At 41.4% G+C, this 9541-nt stretch overlaps 1 long non-coding RNA gene across 2 annotated transcripts; it reads left to right on the forward strand.

Annotated features, from left to right (window-relative positions):
* The first annotated feature begins 9 nt into the window (after window positions 1–9).
* Window positions 10–7568, forward strand: LOC310679676. Of its 2 annotated transcripts, XR_014512454.1 has the most exons (3): window positions 10–204; window positions 2667–4651; window positions 5664–7568. It is a non-coding gene; the product is annotated as an uncharacterized lncRNA (long non-coding RNA). The 2 variants fall into 2 exon arrangements; XR_014512455.1 differs by lacking the exon at window positions 10–204 and having other exon boundaries at window positions 644–4651.
* The last annotated feature ends 1973 nt before the right edge of the window (window positions 7569–9541 follow it).

Below are 9541 nucleotides of genomic sequence, written 5' to 3' on the forward strand. Positions count from 1 at the left end.
AACGTTAAGAGATGGCACGCAAGAGCCAACGCCCAGGGAGGGAGCAGGGAGGCGAAGAGCGGGTTTCTCCTTCTCATTGGGCGTCCTGGCCTTGCATGGTCACGGCCTGGGTGGGACTTGGGTCTTCTTTTCCTTCCCACTGCAGAAAGGAAGGAGCTGGGTTTGGACGGCGGAGGAGAACTGCGCCAGGCAGGCGATCTGGAAGTTAGTTACTAAGTTCCTTGATCGGCTTGGAAGGGGGGAAAGGTTATGCTGCTGTTTGAGACGCCCGATCCTGTGATCGTTTACTCGGGCGTCGACCCAACCGCGCATGATAGGGCTTTGCTGAACTGGCATTCTGCCTCCCCTCCAAAAAAATACGCCCGTGGTTGCATTCAGAGATTGTGATCCTAAAGACGCTTCCTAGCGAGCCACTTAGAATCATAGAAGTGTAGTGTGGGAAGTGAGTTATCTAGTCCAAACAGCTGCAACCTTAGAGGGCTTCCAGGTGGGATTTAAGTGTTCCACAGGTCGAAACTACTCCCCTCACACAACACACACACACACACACACACACACACACGGAAATGCAGTGATGGAGAAACCTACACCTGTTGAGTGTAGAGAGTGCAGGGAGGGTTTTGAGTATAACACACTAATTGCTCTGGCTGTCAATTAGTTTCTGGGCCCAATTTGACCTATGAAACTTTGAGCGGCTCAGGATGGCAATACCTCAAGGACCACCTCTCCCCACATGAACCATCCCAGAACCTGTGATCATCATCTGAGGCCCTTCTTCATGTGAGGTTCAGAGGGTGTCCACACAAGAATGGGCCTTATCTGCAGTAGCTCACCGTTTGTGGAATTTTCTCCCCAGGGAGGTTTGCCTGATGCCTTCATTACATCTCTCTAGGTGCTAGGCAAAAACATTTCTTTATAAACAGGCCTTTAGCTGATTAACATTCTAAAGGCTTTTAAATGTGTTTGGGGGGATATTATTGATTTGTTTCTGTTTTTTGTTTTACTGTGTATTTTGTGTTCTCCTGTTTTATTTTTATGTTGTGAACCATCCTGTGATCTTCTGATGAATGACACTACGAATTATTATTAATAATAATAATAATTGTCATGTACCATGAGCATTCTGTCAGAAGTGAGTCATCCTAATTATGACAGTAGTAGAAAGTTTGGAGTGGATTATTTATATATGAAAACAACACTGCTTCTATATACACGTACCTGGGATATGCTGCAGGTATCAATCATATGGCCTGTAAAAACATAGCTGTTCATCCTTGCCTTCCATGTTAGTTCCAAAGATTTGGCAGATGTACATGTTTATACTCGTAACAGTATTTAATGTGTTCTAGTGAGTAGTCTTAGTTTTTGTGTTATTTCCACCTTGATAATTATGATTTAAAGTCAGTATGTAAATCATTTTAACAAATGAATTTCATTGAACTTTGGGACTTCCTTTGAGTAGACATGTATAGAATTGCACTGTAAACATTGACATGTGAACCTTGAAGCAGAATGGCTATACTAAAGGTTGCCAACTTTTCTCATTGGGGGATGCTTCCCCACCCAATTGCTGCACCTTCCTTCCTGGAAAGCTTCATAGCTGGGTTTCTACATGACATTTAATGATTGAAAGAATCAGCATTGGCAGCACAAGCTTTAATACCATTCATAAGCTTACCAACCAGCTATACTCATCCCTGAAATCTTGCAGTTCTAGTTCTCTCCAGTATATGTAGGAAGGTATTTCATACACACCGAACACACATCATTCTGTGCACAGTACTTTTCAAAACAATGCGCATAGGGTGTGCATGTGGTACACCCTGTAATTCCTTGTCAGTTAAAACCAACTTGTTGGTGTGCATAATTAAGCATTTGGGTGTGCCTAGTCATGCAATCAAGTGCCGAAATGAATCCTGGTGGCATTTTTAGTTTTGAATGGAATGAACTTCAGTGGAGTTGCTTGTAATCTATACTTTATATAAGTATAGTAGCTGTTCCAAGTAAAAAGTATCTGCATGCAAAATGCTTTACAGTATAACCTAATTTTAAGCATACTGTACTCAGACGCCAACCTTACAGTGGGGCTTATTCTCAATAAAATTGTACAATTAATTCCCATTAATTCTCATCATTCTTTACAACCATATTGTGGGGTTGGTTAGGCTGCAATATACTGATTTGCCAGAGGTTCTAATGGGCCTCCTTCTCCACCCCCAACAACAAACCAACTCACAAAATTTGCAGGTGTGCATGCACATGCAGTTAAAACTATATTTGGGTTTTTTCCTAAGGAAAACTTGAAACCGTGCAGTAGTATCTAATATTTATGTGCACACACTCGTGCAAGACATCTGTGTATTTCCCTTCATTGTATGCCCCCCAGTACTGCTTAAAGTCACATTTCATGACATTTGGAAACTTACACAGTATGGGAGACCTGGGTGTTTGCAAAAGAGAATAAAGTACCTTAAGTGCATGAAGAGTTTCGCTTACTCCTAGTTGAGCTTGCCTCTTCCTGCTTCTGGTAGGCTCAGAGATGACAAATGGGAAGCAAGTGGAGAAAGTACTTCCCCATTTCCCACTACTCAATTTTGACCACCCAAGCTTTCAGTCACCGTATTCCTACAGCTGGTTGAAGAAGACTTTTCCACTTCCTTCCATAGCAAACAGTTGCCATTGCTGTTCTAGTCTCCTGATCAGGCCAGGCCAATCCCTGCAGCTGCCTGGCCAAGAGCAATGGCAGGATGAGCTCATCCATCCATCCATGTGCACAGGGCCGGATTTAAGTGCGATGAGGCCCTAAGCTACTTAAGGTAATGGGGCCCTTTATATGTCCAGCTGTCCTTTGTCAACAACCAATTGTTGCTGTTTTTTGTGTTGAATATATGCTGTACAGTATGGTAATTTATGGACCTAATAGGTATCTAAAGCCATTTGCATATGTTGCCATGCAACCAGTCCATGCAGAATGTAGGCACCCTATATATAGAAATGAGCAAACCAGTGATATTTTAGGGAGCAGGCTAGCAGGCAGGGCCCATGACTTACATCATAGGAGCCTACACAAACAAAACACTGTTGCTGCATGTATTTTTTATTTTATTTGTTTTTATCTTTTATTTTGGAAATGGTACATTTTTTTATTTAATTTTTTGGGGGGGCCCCGAAGAGAGTGGGGCCCTAAGCTATAGCTTGTTTAGCTTATACATAAAGTCGGCACTGCATGTGCAGAGGGGTGCTGTGCAGACTACTTCTGCTAAAGCACTTTAAAGCGCTGTTTAACAAACCAAAGTCTCAAACCTGCCTGTGGTGGTTTCAGGGTTGCTGTTTTTATGGGAAAGGCAGCCGAGGGCGGTGAATTTGGTTGCTGAAACAGTACTAAGGAAGGAGAAGTGACACTTTGAGGTGTTCTTGCAATCAGAATTCACACACATGCCTACTAGAGGTCCTGTTTTCTCCCATGGGTGGAAAAAGGCATTGATCACCCCACCACATATCTCTGTGCTGGTGTTATAATCAACTTCACACCCATTCCAGTGCATTTCCTTAGAAAACTCAGCACACCAGGAGACCGCATAACAACATCGGACTACATTGCAGGAGTGCGTCACATGCTGTCCTCTATCAGCTCACCCCAAACCCACACTATGGATATAGCAATATAGGGTTGATATGACTCCAGGGTAACCAATCTGATGTTATGGGCTAAAACTTCGATTGCCAGCAGTCATCATGATGGAAGTTATGGTTCAACCCCCCCTCGGGGGGGGGGACCACATTAGCTACCCCTGATGTTGTCCATCTTCTCTCAGCTGCAGCACCCAGCACCCACACCTACAATATGGGTATAATATAAAGGTGGACTTCCTTTGCCTTGGCAGGGTAATTTTAAAAATGTCTACAAACTTGGGGAGAAATACATATCTGCATGAAATAAGACCTGAGCTAGTAAGAGTACAAGCTCCTGTCACTGCAGCTAACTTTTGTTGTGTGCTTGACATACTACTGCCCAATCACAGATACACTGCATTTCTGAAATTTCTTTTTAGCACTGTGAATAAGCCCTTCTTGTTTAAAATGTGTTTTAATGGGTACTGTGTAATATAGTCAGTCATTTGCATTGTAATGGACATTGTAATGTGTTTGATGATAGAAGTCTTCTGTCTGATCAGGTGAAAGTTGGTTTAACTGTCACTGGGGTCCTTAACTGGCAGTTGAGGAAAGAGGTTGGAGCTAGGTTGGAGCTCAAAATGCAAAAGAAGGCTAGAACCTATGCATATTCTGATTGGTGGTTACAGGTTTAGAATTCTTAGTTAGGCAGTGTGATTGGCTGGTGCTCAACTAGGTGGGGCACAAGAAGTGAATATATAGCTGGGTGCTATTCAGTCAAGATCAGTCTGTGTTAGTTGGAGACGGATGCCGGCAACCACCAGGAAGGTAACCAGAAGAAGAAGACAGCAGAGGAAGAGACCTCAGAAAGAAGATCTGAAAAAAATGAAGTGTAACTTGGTGGCCAGAAGACTTGCTGGGGCAGCTGAATCACTTGGCTTAGAGTAAAGAGACATGGGAAGAACGTGTTTACAATATTAAGGCAGAAGAAATGAGAGGCAGTTTAGAATGCTAAACAGATCTGCACTTCAATAAGTTGGTAGGGATCAAAACAGGCTTTAACAAAAGTCCTCAGTTACAGCACTGGTAAGGCTTAACTGGGGTAGAATAAATATGAGGTCAGGCTGGTAGAAGAGTTTTAATAGGGTAACTAATTGCTCCTAAAAGCTATATTGTTTAAAGTGGCAGTAACAAGATAAAGCGTAAAAAAAAAACCTACCCTATCGGAAGAGAGCAGGCACCAGCTATCACAAAAAGCTCAAAATCCTATAGACTTAATGTTTCCTCCAAGTAGATGGGCCACATAATATTGTTGGCTGCCAAGCAGGGGCTTGCTCAGGACCCACAGAATGCTGGCTGGCTCTTGGGGAAATGAAAACAAGACGGAAGGGCGGGGGGATGGAATAGTGTAATTTCTAGAAAAGGGCAAGGCTGGTTGACTGAAACTGAATAGGAGCACTTCGGACTGCAACATTTTGCTGTGATTCTCAATTGTGCTCATCTAACGGCCACAACCCACCAGAAAGTAAGCATTCTTAATTACATTAAAATCAGTGTGCTGTGTTAGATGGTGCCTCTTGTAACCCACACATGGTCCTTTTTGGAGGAAGACAATTTTAGGCAGAAAAGTGATTCTAATCATTTCAAAGCCTTCCCCCTTGTTTCTGAGCAACTGTAGTTTTTTTTTTTAACCCATGAGAATTTCATGAGACTGAACAGTGATGTATCCAGATTAAGGAATTTAAATTACAAGTCTATAGATAGGTTTAAAGTGTCATGATTTTTTCCTGCACTTTAGGTGGAAATAGAATGCCAGCTACATTAACAGCTTTCACTGCTAAGTCCGTTACTATATCGACAAAATATGGTTTCTAAGGCAACGTCAACACCCAAGGGACTTCAGTCAGGGCAAAATTGTTTTCAAAAGATAGTCTGTTCTAACATCTACATCAGGAAATCTCTTAAAAGCTGAAGTTGGAATGCTCTGAATTAAAGCTAAGTGTCACTGCAAGTAACCTATAACTGTCTTAATTATGTATTGTGCCAACCAGGGTCAGCCCAAGACATTTTGGTGCCCAAATTGAAGAAGGGATGAGTGAACATCTATATCTAAGGGGAACATCTAAGGGGAAAATATGGAGCTACATCAAGATCTGCTGCCCCTGTGGATCCTGGCACCTGAGGCAGTCGTTTCACCTTGCCTCATGTGTGGTCTGGCCCCGGTGCCAACAGACAAATGATCTTTCCTCAGAAAAGCTGCACAATTTGGAACAGACAAATGCTGATCCTGGAAGAGTTAAACACCTCCCCACCTGCCATTTCGCCACTCTGTGCCCTCCTCTGGAAATGGGGCTTCCTCTTTAAAAGTGTCTGACAGGCTACAGTTGCATGTATTTGCATATATTATATAATGGGCAGTTTAGTCCAAGGCAACAGGAACAAATAGGGGGCAAACAATATAAATAGCTGAGGAATGTAGTCACCACACTTAAAAGTTGCTTTTTCAGACTTACTTAGCCTTTATATAAAAAAGGTGTTTTAAGTACATTGACAAATGTAGAATAGACATGCCAAACACATGAATCACACACTCTTCAAAGGGACAGAATGAACCACAACTCCCTCTTGAATGTAAGCTTAACAAGCAAACCTAGCTATGTCCTTGTACAATGTGTGAAATGGATCACAGGATCTCCATGTAGGAAAAATACATATGGACTATAATATGTTGGAAGTACAGAACAAGTGCTTATCATGGTACCAGTACACCGATCACAACATCACAGCAACCATTTCTTAAATAATAACAAAATTGTACAAGTAGAGCTGGCTGACTTCCATTTATATAGCCAGTTTTGTATCTTGACTGTTCACACAACATGGTGGTATGTATTAGAGAGGCCTACATAACTATTTTTATGCAAAACTTTCACCCAGCTATTCTACTATTCATATGTTGTTTAAAATCAACCAGAGTCATAGTGTGTGATTGCATAAGTCGTTTTAATAAAGATACTGAGCTAGTGAGTCATTCAGACATCCTGTGCTAACTCATCATTTCTGCTTGAACAATAAATTGCACAGTCAAATTTGTTACCTTTGACAGTTTCTTAGCTACATTAAAACAAACACTGTGTTTTGAAGTCATTCAAGTATGACTGCTGGGAAAACAGAAAGCTACAAGTGCAAATTGCTTTCTTTTTTTTAAAGGAAAATATAGCATCTGGAATGTTTGATTGGGATCAACTGCCACTTGGCTGCTTCTCTCCCATAATTGTTGATTATTAGTCATTCTAGCTGATTGCAACAGAGGGAAAAGTGAGATAGTACAGTCTATGGGACCAACTGTTAATGGCTCTGCCTCTCCTAGAATTGCCTCAATGACCATTGCACCTGCTCATGGAACAGTTATGTAATTGTAACAGAATAAGTGCCTGAATCTGGTTCTTTTCCTGTTCCTTAACCATCTCTTTTCCTTTTTATACCATAACTCTCTTAGCTTGTTAAGTCTATGGGCAGGAGCTTTGTTCTCTCAACATTCGTACCACTGCCTAAAAGATGATAGATATCATTATTATTATTTCCTACAGTTGACAAACTATTTATGAGCTCTTCCAAACATTATACAGAAGTGCAAATGCTATATCAGATATAAGGTGGCTTAATAAAATGATATTGTGGAAACAAAAGGGATAAATATGTGATAAAAAGAAATGTATATTTTAAAAAATAAGTAGTTTGTTGTATGTGTATGAAACAATAAAATATTGTTGCAAGCTTTCATGTCGGAAACCAAGGGCATATAAATTCATGCTTGGCTTGCCATGGCAAAAGATCAGCAAGGAAAGACAGATATCTATGTTAATTGTATGGAGACTCCTACACACACACACCCTAAATTCCTAGGCCATTCTCTTTTTGTCTGTTGAATGTATCTATTAAACAGAGAAAACACAGCTGGTTTTGTTTTTGTTTTTGTTTTTTAGATGAAGGAGCTCACCATGACAGCCCCCATAGTCACAGCCCAAGGGAAATCAATACAATCAATCAATCAATCAATCAATTCTCTGATTTTCTCAATGCTAAGATGCCACAAACAATAGTATAGTAAAACCTGAAAGCCTCATTATCACCTCGTGCACTTACCAGATCAAGAAAGATCTGTCAATTATCTTAGATCTCTAGCAGATGATGTCATTGCTCCATCTATGAAAATATGTCCTAGAGCTACATTCCCTACATTCCTCTTCAGTTATTACACCACTGCTTGACCTCCTGTACGCTGGCATGGTACCTAATCTAATTAGAGCATTTCACCTATTGATTGGTTGATTATGGAGAGCCCTGAGATTTCCAGAGTCCTTTACAAAATGTACTTAAGGGGGCTTTAAAGCCTCAACCTGTCCATCCTGCCTTTGTTAAACAGGCAAGATAAAGTGCCATTCCAAGACAGCTATACTATTGTGTAAGTCTTTTGTCAGCCGAACCTATGACTGGTTTGGCTCCATAAACTGGGTGAGTCATCCAAATGTGATTTTGCAGACCATGCTGCTGGCAGCAGTAAAACTGCTAGCACATTTGCAAAGCTAAGCAGTGCCCGGTATGGTTTCACATTGGATAGGAGACCATGTGTTGAGACTAGATGACCCTCAGGGCCCCTTCCAACTCTGCAATTCTATGATTCTAAGTTCTTGGCACTCCCAACTAGGTGCCTGTTTTTTGCACTTCTGAATAGGGTGGTCAGAAGCTACAGAGAGCAGGGTTCCTGCACCCTTAACAGCTGTGTGGAAGAAAGAATTTTAACAGGCTTCACTAAACTATTAAAGGTACAGAAACCACATTCTCTTTTGCTTCAGTTTTCCTTATTGCCAGATGCAAAAACAGGGTGCTTCTCATGTACCTTTAATATAGAAGAGGAGATTTTAGCAGGTGGAATTTGTCAAATAGACCAAACTGGTCTCATCCATTGGTTGGAGAAGTTGCGGCTATAGGTAGTTTGCTTCTTCACCTATTCAAGAAATAATATTTTGCTCCAGTTACCCCCTGCTAAAGGGGATTCATGCTGTGGCCCCAGCCAAAGGACTTAGGGGCAGTTTTGTATTGTGTTTGTGGGGTGTTGGTTTTTTAATAGTATTACCTGTTGCTCGTAAGCCACCTATAAATCTTCCATGGTTTGCATCCATCTGTTTCAGGAGATATTGGAGGAGTGTGCCTTTGGGAATGAAGTCAAACTGTTGGAAGATTGCAGCACCTGCTGTGGCTGTTGAGACCAATATGGGAGAGACATGTTTTGTTGCACCTGTAGCAGATGAAGGCATCCAGTTGTGCTACTGCAGATGCACCATGCCATTTCTTCTCTCTGCGCTCCTCCCAATGATCATTCCTTCTCTGGTCACTGCTGACATGAGCTGACTGATTGTCTCCAAGCACTGCAGTCATCTGCAAGGGCTGATGTTGCCAGCCTTCATGTCATGTTTTTAAGTAACCCAGATTTGGTCTGCCAACAGGCCCAGTGCCTGAAGTCAGCTTCCTGTAGAGCACGTTGTTGGGGATCTTTCCATCTTCCATTCTTTGGACATGACTAAGCCAGCGTAGACATCTCAGAGACAGGACTGCGAACATGCTGGGAGTGTGGGCTTAGGAGATCACATCATCTAATTAATAAATAACATATTATAACAAATATTCAAATAAATAAATAAGAAGATCAAGCATTACCTTTTCTCCACAGATATTCAGGGTGAAAAGTCCTGTCCACCTCTGTATCTGTCCAGTTTGGGAGGGTGGGTTGGAGCACATAGCTAAGACTACAAATCAATTGTATATAAGGAAATTTTTACCAGATTTTGATAAAGAAAATTGGCTGATGTATAGAGCACTTGATAATTTTTTTTAAATGGAACTTCTGTTTCTGTCATTTTCTGGTTCT

This window comes from Podarcis tiliguerta (assembly GCF_965153285.1).
Source record: "Podarcis tiliguerta genome assembly, chromosome: 6".
Classification (NCBI taxonomy): domain Eukaryota; kingdom Metazoa; phylum Chordata; class Lepidosauria; order Squamata; family Lacertidae; genus Podarcis; species Podarcis tiliguerta.